The sequence below is a fragment of the Hyperolius riggenbachi genome, chromosome 8 (genome assembly GCF_040937935.1).
Source record: "Hyperolius riggenbachi isolate aHypRig1 chromosome 8, aHypRig1.pri, whole genome shotgun sequence".
Classification (NCBI taxonomy): Eukaryota; Metazoa; Chordata; class Amphibia; order Anura; family Hyperoliidae; genus Hyperolius; species Hyperolius riggenbachi.
Window position 1 is genome coordinate 1,856,948 of NC_090653.1, and position 11,948 is coordinate 1,868,895.

At 47.8% G+C, this 11,948-nt stretch overlaps 1 non-coding gene across 1 annotated transcript; it reads right to left on the reverse strand.

Annotated features, from left to right (window-relative positions):
• Positions 1-4,858: 4,858 nt before the first annotated feature.
• On the reverse strand, positions 4,859-4,931 carry TRNAV-UAC (transfer RNA valine (anticodon UAC)). Its single transcript has one exon. It is a non-coding gene; the product is annotated as a tRNA-Val (tRNA).
• Positions 4,932-11,948: the final 7,017 nt, after the last annotated feature.

An 11,948-nucleotide genomic window follows, 5' to 3' on the forward strand; every position in this document is an offset into this window, starting at 1 on the left:
GTCTCCAGTGCAGAAGCCTCCTCTTCCCCTCTGTCTCCAATGCTGCCCAAGTCCATAGCTGCCGGCCACAATGCAAACGTGCACAGAGAGCAAGGTGGCTGCTGCACAGGCGGCTAGCAGCAGAGTACTGCGGTCAGACACTCGCCTGATCTCCCTGCATTGCAGCATGTGCAAGCTTGCAAATGCTGCACCAGTTTAGCCTGCTGCTTTGGTGCCCTTTCTCCTGTGGTGCCCTAGGCCATGGCCTAAATCCGGCCCTGATTGTATGGCTGATACCCATTCACTGAAATGGGTCAGCCACGCGTTTCTGGAAATAATACGTGCAGCAGTGCGCACACCGCACTGGTCCGGCACGCATGCAGTGTGAGCGTCAGACAGTGCAGTCTATGCAGTGTCTGATGTCCTGCGCATCTGCCTCCTGCACACGCTCCCGAAACGCAGATGGGAACGCATGCAGTGTGAACAGGGCCTAACTGAGAGCAACTGATTAAAGGGACACTGTAGGGGGGTCAGGGGAAAATGAGCTGAACTTACCCGGGGCTTCTAATGGTCCCCCGCAGACATCCTGTGCCCGCGCAGCCACTCCCCAATGCTCCGGCCCCGCCTCCGGTTCACTTCTGGAATTTCTGACTTTAAAGTCAGAGAACCACTCCGCCTGCGTTGCCGTGTCCTCGCTCCCGCTGATGTCACCAGGAGTGTACTGCGCAGACACAGACCATACTGGGCTTCTGCTATACACTCCTGTTGACATCAGCATGATCGAGGACACGGCAAAGCAGGCGCAGTGGTTTTCTGACTTTAAAGTCAGAAATTCCAGAAGTGAACTGGAGGCGGGGCCGGAGCATCGGTGAGTGGCTGCGCCAACACAGGATGTCTGCGGGGGGCAGAGCATCGGTGAGTGGCTGTGCGGGCACAGGATGTCTGCGGGGGACCATTAGAAGCCCTGGGTAAGTTCAGCTCATTTTCCCCCGACCCCCTCCAGTATCCCTTTAAGTGTAAATGGGGCCTAAGAGCGAAGCTATCTAATCCTGCACTCCAGAGTTTAACTCTTTGGCTTCAATTCATCAAAGGGTGTTCGATAACAAAACCCCAGTCCTTAAAATACCGCATTCGGTATTTTACACTTCACTGTGCTAATTCATCAATATTTTCCCATGTGCGGTAGAGGTTCGTTAAGTTACCGAACTACTAGGCTTCAATTCATCAAAGGCTGTTCGATAACAGCAGAGTGGTGCAGAGCAGCTTGGAATGTCCCTGTGTTGTTACAAGCTGATAACAATAGAAGGCATCCAGACATCCCTTTGTGATGTAAAGGTGTTATAGTTACTGTTATTTATACTGCCTCTGCTGCTCTGAATCTGTCCATCAGTCTTTCTTAACATTTTATTTATTTGCCACAACGTAGATGAACTTCCTGGAGACATTACAAATGCCATGCTTGGTGATTTCACCACCAGCATCTTTGCATTATCAAACAGGGCCTGAAAGGGTTACACCACCGAAGGGAATCTGGGGATATATTTTGACCCGTTCTCTCTGCTCACTGCTTGGGGGGTCTGAAAGCTCATGTGGAGAAGCCTGTGTGACCTATCAGCGGCACTTGCAGGAGAACAGGGGCTGTTTCTATTGGCTGCCTGCTCCTGCTAATCATGAAAACATTCACACAGAAGGCTTTCGAAGCCTGTAACGACAGGGGAGAGCTTGAGATAAACACCGAATGTGTTATCGAATGTGGGAACCTTGATGAATTAACATTTGTTGAGCACATGTCGGTAATTTATCTCATTGCTCTGTCATTTCAGCTTCTCATTCGGTAACAGCTTTGATGAATTAACATTTTCTAAAGTGCTTCGTTAAGTCAGCTGTTTTCAGCATTACCGAATGCGGTAATGCTTGATGAATTGAAGCCTTTGTGTGAATGAGAGGCCTTAGTGATTCTGTCATTGAACTATGACTGGATGAGGTTATGATGCATTGATATGCAGTATATGGAAGGCGTCACAGAACAGTCAGGTGTGCTGCTGTAACAACCCTGCTAATCAGCAATCGCTATGTCACAACAATGTCCTGACGCTGTCATTCTTCTTTTTATAACCGTACACTGACTGTCTGATATGTCACTGATAGTAATGTTGACACAGGTGACAATGTGTGGGGGTAAGTGACAATCACTTATGCACAATGACAGCGGGCTACCAACCATACACTACACTATATAACAGTATACGGTACACACTACGCTGTATAACAGTATACAGGCGTCCTGTTGCTACAACCAGAGTTGTGGAATCAGTACAAAAATCATCCAACTCTGACTCCTCAGTTTATGAAACCACCGACTCCTCGACTCCGACTCCGGGTACCCAAAACTGCTCTGACTCCTTGACTCTGACTCCTCAGTTTATGAAACCTCCGACTCCAGGTACCCAAAACGGCTCTGATTCCTTGACTCTGACTCCTCAGTTTATGAAGCCATCGACTCCAACTCCAGGTACCCAACATTGCTCCACAGCCCTGGCTACAACACACATCACAATGCAACCACAAAATATCAGTACAGCACCCAGCAGGGGCAATGTCACTACACAAAATGACTTTGTGGCCAAATGGAGTACTGACGGTGCCTAGCTGGTGCACTACAAGTAGCAGGGGACCTAGGAAGCAGCTACACAGCCTATCTAACAGTGTCACTGTATCTGCAGTAGCTCCTCCCCCTACACTGACTATGGGCGGAGTGAAAATTGCCTCCAGGATTGTGCCTTTTATGGGGGTGGCCCGGGTGTGATCAGGTCTGATTGGCTGTCCTGTCCCATCTGACTTCAGGGTGAAAACATGGCCCTATGGGAAAGTATAGAGCGGGCGCGGTCGTCCCAAAGTGTTCGCATGTAACGTAATCACGCCAATGGCGATTGTATTGCTGAGTGCAGTATGTGGATGGACAAGAAGCAGATACAGCCCCAGAACCGGCATATGTTATACAGCAGTCATTAAGGCGCAGTGATGATCAGATATTTGGGGGTTTCCGGGAGGTTCCTCTTTGGAATAAGCTGCAGAACTCTCAGTCTTCCTCTTCCATGAGAACAGGCGGTTCCCTCCGCATTCTGGGGCAGCAGATGTGCAGTCTTGCATTTCCTGCGTCTCCTGGGAATAGGAGGTCTGAGAAAAGCATAATAGGCATATAAATAGACGCTTGTCACCGGCGCACAGCGCGCTGATACTCTAACTGCGAGAGAAAAACGCTGTAGTGTCGCCACCTGCTGGCTGCAGCGGGAACATCCAGCATCGCGCAGACTCCATCTGCATTGTTACAGGGACTATAATGGTCCTTATTACTGTCATTGAGGGGGCAGCTATCCCGAGCAGGGGCGTAGCGATAGTCATAGCAGCCATAGCATCTGCTATGGGGCCCTGGAGCATAGAGGGCCCAGCTGGTACTAAATGTATTCATCATAACTTTCTTGTGATACTCCACCCTTAAACCTTGTCTCAATTCCCATGGAATATGTGCAGTGTTGACTGCATGTGACTGTAAATTGACCAAAAAACTCATATCTATAGGGTAGGCGCAGGTCATATTACTTAAGAGTGCCTACATCTGAGGGCCCCAAAGAAAGTTTTGCTATGGGGCCCCATGATCTCTAGCTACGCCACTGATCCCGAGTGCCCCGCCCCCTATACTGACCTGTCCCTGATCATGTGACCAGCAGGGGGCACCGCATGCAGGTATCCCTCTCCAAGCCCCGCCCCCTATACTGACCTGTCCCTGATCATGTGACCAGCAGGGGGCACCGCATGCAGGTATCCCTCTTCAAGCCCCGCCCTACACTGACCTGTCCCTGATCATGTGACCAGCAGGGGGCACCGCATGCAGGTATCCCTCTCCAAGCCCCGCCCCCTATACTGACCTGTCCCTGATCATGTGACCAGCAAGGGGCACCGCATGCAGGTATCCCTCTCCAAGCCCCGCCCAACACTGACCTGTCCCTGATCATGTGACCAGCAGGGGGCACCGCATGCAGGTATCCCTCTCCAAGCCCCGCCCCCTATACTGACCTGTCCCTGATCATGTGACCAGCAGAGGGCACCGCATGCAGGTATCCCTTTCCAAGCCCCGCCCCCTATACTGACCTGTCCCTGATCATGTGACCAGCAGGGGGCACCGCATGCAGGTATCACTCTCCAAGCCCCGCCCTACACTGACCTGTCCCTGATCATGTGACCAGCAGGGGGCACCGCATGCAGGTATCCCTCTCCAAGCCCCGCCCCCTATACTGACCTGTCCCTGATCATGTGACCAGCAGGGGGCACCGCATGCAGGTATCCCTCTCCAAGCTCCACCCCCCTCCCTACAATGACCTGACCCTGATCATGTGACCAGCAGGGGGCACTGCATGCAGGTATCCCTCTCCAAGCCCCGCCCCCTCCCTACACTGACCTGTCCCTAGCCTAGGAGCTGCATAAGTAAGAGTTTCAATATCAAAACACACTGGGCACATGAAAAGCAGGGGCCCCGGGCTCTGCCACTGCGCCGGGGCCCCACTCCACATGCAATACCAAAAGGGCAGCCTGTCTACCCCCGGGGACAATGGAGAGGACCTGTCCACACTCGGGGGGGCTCCAGTTATTGTACCGGGATGAAGGGAACGAGGTGCCCAGCAGAAGCTGAACGTATTCGCTCTTCCGTATATTGGGTGTAACACATTCTATCCCCTATGGCTGCTCGTTCCCTGTGCCCCCCCAGAGGTGGATCTCTGCACCCGTATAATCCTTCCTGGGGAGGGAAATGTACAAAACAACAAAAACACAAACAAGTACAAAACAGAAAACAAACCAATAAATTAATGAAGTAAAAAGTAGCTGGTTCCACTGGGGCTCGAACCCAGGACCTTCTGCGTGTAAAGCAGACGTGATAACCGCTACACTATGGAACCTGCTGGTGGCTGTGTGTCTGGGGAGTCTGACTTGTGTGTGACTGCGGAGCTCCCCCTGCTGGCTGTTCATGTTATTGTCTCTATCATCTCTGTTAACTGTGTACTGCCTGGAACAGAGCTGCATCTCTCTATGCAGTACCTACTAAAGGGTTATACCCACCAGGAAATGTTCAGTCAGCTCAGTTCTTCAATGCCCAATTTACAGCATGTCCAATCTGCTCCCCATCGAAAAAAGGATCAATCTAGTGCAGTATTCATCTCAAAATCGATTCCTTTCTGGAACGAAAGCAGATTGGACATACTGTAAATTATCTGTCGATCTGACGGGGACATTGCATGGTGTGTAAAAGCCTTATGGGTAGCAAAGAGCAAAACACGCTGCAGCTAGTTTACTATCAGTACAGGCTCAGAGTAACAGCCTATACTGTACATACTGGAGGCCGCAGAGATCAGCACACGCTGCGGCTAGTTTACTATCAGTACAGGCTCAAAGTAACAGCTTATACTGTACACACTGGAGGTAGCAGAGATCAGCACACGCTGCAGCTAGTTTACTATCAGTACAGGCACAGAGTAACACCTTATACTGTACATACTGGAGGCAGCAGAGATCAGCACACACTGCAGCTAGTTTACTATCAGTACAGGCACAGAGTAACATCTTATACTGTACATACTGGAGGCAGCAGAGATCAGCACACACTGCAGCTAGTTTACTATCAGCACAGGCACAGAGTAACACCTTATACTGTACATACTGGAGGCAGCAGAGATCAGCACACACTGCAGCTAGTTTACTATCAGTACAGGCACAGAGTAACATCTTATACTGTACATACTGGAGGTAGCAGAGATCAGCACACACTGCAGCTAGTTTACTATCAGTACAAGCACAGAGTAACATCTTATACTGAACATACTGGAGGCAGCAGAGACCAGCACACACTGCAGCTAGTTTACTATCAGTACAGACGCAGAGTAACAGCTTATACTGTACATACTGGAGGCAGCAGAGATCAGCACACACTGCAGCTAGTTTACTATCAGTACAGGCGCAGAGTAACAGCTTATACTGTACATACTGGAGGCAGCAGAGATCAGCACACACTGCAGCTAGTTTACTATCAGTACAGGCACAGAGTAACATCTTATACTATACATACTGGAGGTAGCAGAGATCAGCACACACTGCAGCTAGTTTACTATCAGTGCAGGCACAGAGTAACAGCTTATACTGTACATACTGGAGGTAGCAGAGATCAGCACACGCTGCAGCTAGTTTACTATCAGTACAGACACAGAGTAACAGCTTATACTGTACATACTGGAGGTAGCAGAGACCAGCACACACTGCAGCTAGTTTACTATCAGTACAGACACAGAGTAACAGCTTATACTGTACATACTGGAGGCAGCAGAGATCAGCACACACTGCAGCTAGTTTACTATCAGTACAGGCGCAGAGTAACAGCTTATACTGTACATACTGGAGGCAGCAGAGGTCAGCACACGCTGCAGCTAGTTTACTATCAGTACAGGCACAGAGTAACAGTTTATACTGTACACACTAGTGGCAGCAGAGATCAGCACACACTGCAGCAAGTTTACTATCAGTACAGGCACAGAGTAACATCTTATACTGTACACACTGGAGGCAGCAGAGATCAGCACACACTGCAGCTAGTTTACTATCAGTACAGACACAGAGTAAAAGCTTATACTGTACATACTGGAGGCAGCAAAGGTCAGCACACGCTGCAGCTAGTTTACTATCAGTACAGGCACAGAGTAACAGTTTATACTGTACATACTGGAGGCAGCAGAGGTCAGCACACACTGCAGCTAGTTTACTATCAGTACAGGCACAGGGTAACAGCTTATACTGTGCACACTAGTGGCAGCAGCGATCAGCACACACTGCAGCTAGTTTACTATCAGCACAGGCACAGAGTAAAAGCGTACACTGTACATACTAGAGGCAGCAGAGTTCAGCACATGCTGCAGCTAGTTTACTATCAGTACAGGCACAGATTAAAAACTTATACTGTACATACTGGAGGCCGCAGAGATCAGCACACGCTGCGGCTAGTTTACTATCAGTACAGACACAGAGTAACAGCTTATACTGTACATACTGGAGGCAGCAGAGATCAGTACAAACTGCATCTAGTTTACTATCAGTACAGGCACAGAGTAACAGCTTATACTGTACATACTAGAGGCAGCAGAGATCAGCACACGCTGCAGCTAGTTTACTATCAGTACAGACACAGAGTAACAGCTTATACTGTACATACTGGAGGCAGCAGAGATCAGCACACACTGCAGCTAGTTTACTATCAGTACAGGCACAGAGTAACAGCTTATACTGTACATATTGGAGTCAGCAGAGATCAGCACACGCTGCAGCTAGTTTACTATCAGTACAGGCGCAGAGTAACAGCTTATACTGTACATACTAGAGGCAGCAGAGATCAGCACACACTGCAGCTAGTTTACTATCAGTACAGGCGCAGAGTAACAGCTTATACTGTACATACTAGAGGCAGCAGAGATCAGCACACGCTGCAGCTAGTTTACTATCAGTACAGACACAGAGTAACAGCTTATACTGTACATACTGGAGGCAGCAGAGATCAGCACACACTGCAGCTAGTTTACTATCAGTACAGGCGCAGAGTAACAGCTTATACTGTACATACTAGAGGCAGCAGAGATCAGCACACGCTGCAGCTAGTTTACTATCAGTACAGACACAGAGTAACAGCTTATACTGTACATACTGGAGGCAGCAGAGACCAGCAAACGCTGCAGCTAGTTTACTATCAGTACAGGCACAGAGTAACAGCTTATACTGTACATACTGGAGGCAGCAGAGGTCAGCACACGCTGCAGCTAGTTTACTATCAGTACAGGCACAGAGTAACAGCTTATACTGTACATACTGGATGCAGCAGAGATCAGCACACGCTGCAGCTAGTTTACTATCAGTACAGGCACAGAGTAACAGCTTATACTGTACATACTGGAGGCAGCAGAGATCAGCACACGCTGCAGCTAGGTTACTATCAGTACAGGCACAGAGTAACAGCTTATACTGTACATACTGGAGGTAGCAGAGATCAGCACATGCTGCAGCTAGTTTACTATCAGTACAGGCATAGAGTAACAGCTTATACTGTACATACTGGAGACAGCAGAGATCAGCACACACTGCAGCTAGTTTACTATCAGTAAAGACACAGAGTAACAGCTTATACTGTACATACTGGAGGTAGCAGAGATCAGCACACGCTGCAGCTAGTTTACTATCAGTACAGGCACAGAGTAACAGTTTATACTGTACATACTGGAGGCAGTAGAGGTCAGCACACACTGCAGCTAGTTTACTATCAGTACAGGCACAGAGTAACAGCTTATAGTGTACACACTAGTGGCAGCAACGATCAGCACACACTGCAGCTAGTTTACTATCAGCACAGGCACAGAGTAAAAGCGTACACTGTACATACTAGAGGCAGCAGAGTTCAGCACATGCTGCAGCTAGTTTACTATCAGTACAGGCACAGATTAAAAACTTATACTGTACATACTGGGGAGAGCAGAGATCAGCACACGCTGCAGCTAATTTACTATCAGTACAGACACAGAGTAGAGTTGGGCCGAACCTCCGATTTTAGGTTCGCGAACCTGGTTCGCGAACTTCCGCGGAAGGTTCGGTTCGCGTTAAAGTTCGCGAACCGCAATAGACTTCAATGGGGATGCGAACTTTGAAAAAAAATAATAATTATGCTGGCCACAAAAGTGATGGAAAAGATGTTTCAAGGGGTCTAACACCTGGAGGGGGGGATGGCGGAGTGGGATACATGCCAAAAGTCCCCGGGAAAAATCTGGATTTGACGCAAAGCAGCGTTTTAAGGGCAGAAATCACATTGAATGCTAAATGACAGGCCTAAAGTGCTTTCAAACATCTTGCATGTGTATACATCAATAGTGGTGCTCAGCAGAGCTCGAATATTCGAGTAGCTCGAATATTCGAGCTCTTTTTCAGCTATTCGAGCTCGGTATTCGAGCTCCGAATAGCTGTAGCTATTCGAATGGGCTATTCGAGAACACTCGAATAGCCCATTCACTATTCGAGCTATTCGAGCAAACCGGCGCTATTCGAGCTCGGTACCGAGCTCGAATAGCGTCATAGCCCAGATTGATGTGCTTAGAGCCAATCAGAGGGCTCCCAGGCCCTCTGACGGCAGCCAATCACAGAGGGGGACCCTGGCCAGCCCCTACCCTATAAATAGCGGCCGCCATGTTCGGGTTTTCCATGCTTGCCTGAGACTTGTACAGAGAGAGATCTGCTCCTTTGTGCTTTGGCTTAGCAAGTGCTCTATTGTGTTCATTTACCTAGCGTTTTTGCTCACCTACACCTGCCATATACACCTGTATTGTTGTTATTTAGATAGACATTGTATTTTAGTTAGTAGCTTGTGTGTTACATTAGAGACAGGCAGCTGCTGCAAGCTTACAGGTTTAGGCCTCAGGGGGGCCTTGCCTCTGTGGGCAGCTGTCCTCTGTTTATTTCTCTCATCATCTATACCAGTATTTCTGCTGTCCTTTACTAATAGTATTGTAGTTATACTGTACTAGGAGTAGGACACTCACTGACTGTCACTGTTTATAGGCTACTAGCTAGCTCCTGCGTGTGTGCACTCACTCACTGTCTGTGTGTACACACACTCTATTTCCTTCTGATTACTGATTGATTATTGTTAGTTGTACTTACTTACTACTTACTCTTACTGTACCCGTAGGGACACTCACTGTCACTGTTCATATAGGCTACTAGCTCCTGCGTGTGCGCACTCACTGTCTGAGTGTACACACACAACACACACTCTATTTCCTTCTGATCGCTGATTGATTATTGTAATTAGTTAGTTCTACTTACTGTTACTACTTACTCTTACTGTACTAGGAGTCTAGGACACTCAGTCACTGTGTTCATAGGCTACTAGCTCCTGCGTGCGTGCACTCACTGTCTGAGTGTACACACACCCACACTCCATTTCCTTCTGATCGCTGATTGATTATTGTTATTAGTTAGTTCTACTTACTGTTACTACTTACTTACTCTTACTGTACTAGGAGTCTAGGACACTCAGTCACTGTGTCCATAGGCTACTAGCTCCTGCGTGCGTGCACTCACTGTCTGAGTGTACACACACCACCCACACTCCATTTCCTTCTGATCGCTGATTGATTATTGTTATTAGTTAGTTCTACTACTTACTGTTACTACTTACTGTACTAGGAGTCTAGGACACTCAGTCACTGTGTCCATAGGCTACTAGCTCCTGCGTGCGTGCACTCACTGTCTGAGTGTACACACACCACCCACACTCCATTTCCTTCTGATCGCTGATTGATTATTGTTATTAGTTAGTTCTACTACTTACTGTTACTACTTACTTACTCTTACTGTACTAGGAGTCTAGGACACCCAGTCACTGTGTCCATAGGCTACTAGCTCCTGCGTGCGTGCACTCACTGTCTGAGTGTACACACACCACCCACACTCCATTTCCTTCTGATCGCTGATTGATTATTGTTATTAGTTAGTTCTACTTACTGTTACTACTTACTTACTCTTACTGTACTAGGAGTCTAGGACACTCAGTCACTGTGTCCATAGGCTACTAGCTCCTGCGTGCGTGCACTCACTGTCTGAGTGTACACACACCACCCACACTCCATTTCCTTCTGATCGCTGATTGATTATTGTTATTAGTTAGTTCTACTACTTACTGTTACTACTTACTGTACTAGGAGTCTAGGACACTCAGTCACTGTGTCCATAGGCTACTAGCTCCTGCGTGCGTGCACTCACTGTCTGAGTGTACACACACCACCCACACTCCATTTCCTTCTGATCGCTGATTGATTATTGTTATTAGTTAGTTCTACTACTTACTGTTACTACTTACTTACTCTTACTGTACTAGGAGTCTAGGACACCCAGTCACTGTGTCCATAGGCTACTAGCTCCTGCGTGCGTGCACTCACTGTCTGAGTGTACACACACCACCCACACTCCATTTCCTTCTGATCGCTGATTGATTATTGTTATTAGTTAGTTCTACTTACTGTTACTACTTACTTACTCTTACCGTACTAGGAGTCTAGGACACTCAGTCACTGTGTCCATAGGCTACTAGCTCCTGCGTGCGTGCACTCACTGTCTGAGTGTACACACACCACCCACACTCCATTTCCTTCTGATCGCTGATTGATTATTGTTATTAGTTAGTTCTACTACTTACTGTTACTACTTACTGTACTAGGAGTCTAGGACACTCAGTCACTGTGTCCATAGGCTACTAGCTCCTGCGTGCGTGCACTCACTGTCTGAGTGTACACACACCACCCACACTCCATTTCCTTCTGATCGCTGATTGATTATTGTTATTAGTTAGTTCTACTACTTACTGTTACTACTTACTTACTCTTACTGTACTAGGAGTCTAGGACACCCAGTCACTGTGTCCATAGGCTACTAGCTCCTGCGTGCGTGCACTCACTGTCTGAGTGTACACACACCACCCACACTCCATTTCCTTCTGATCGCTGATTGATTATTGTTATTAGTTAGTTCTACTTACTGTTACTACTTACTTACTCTTACTGTACTAGGAGTCTAGGACACTCAGTCACTGTGTCCATAGGCTACTAGCTCCTGCGTGCGTGCACTCACTGTCTGAGTGTACACACACACCACCCACACTCCATTTCCTTCTGATCGCTGATTGATTATTGTTATTAGTTAGTTCTACTTACTGTTACTACTTACTTACTCTTACCGTACTAGGAGTCTAGGACACTCAGTCACTGTGTCCATAGGCTACTAGCTCCTGCGTGCGTGCACTCACTGTCTGAGTGTACACACACTAAATTTACTTGTGATTACTACTACTGATTATTGTAACTGCTAGTTGTACTTCCTGACTGTTAATACTTACTTAC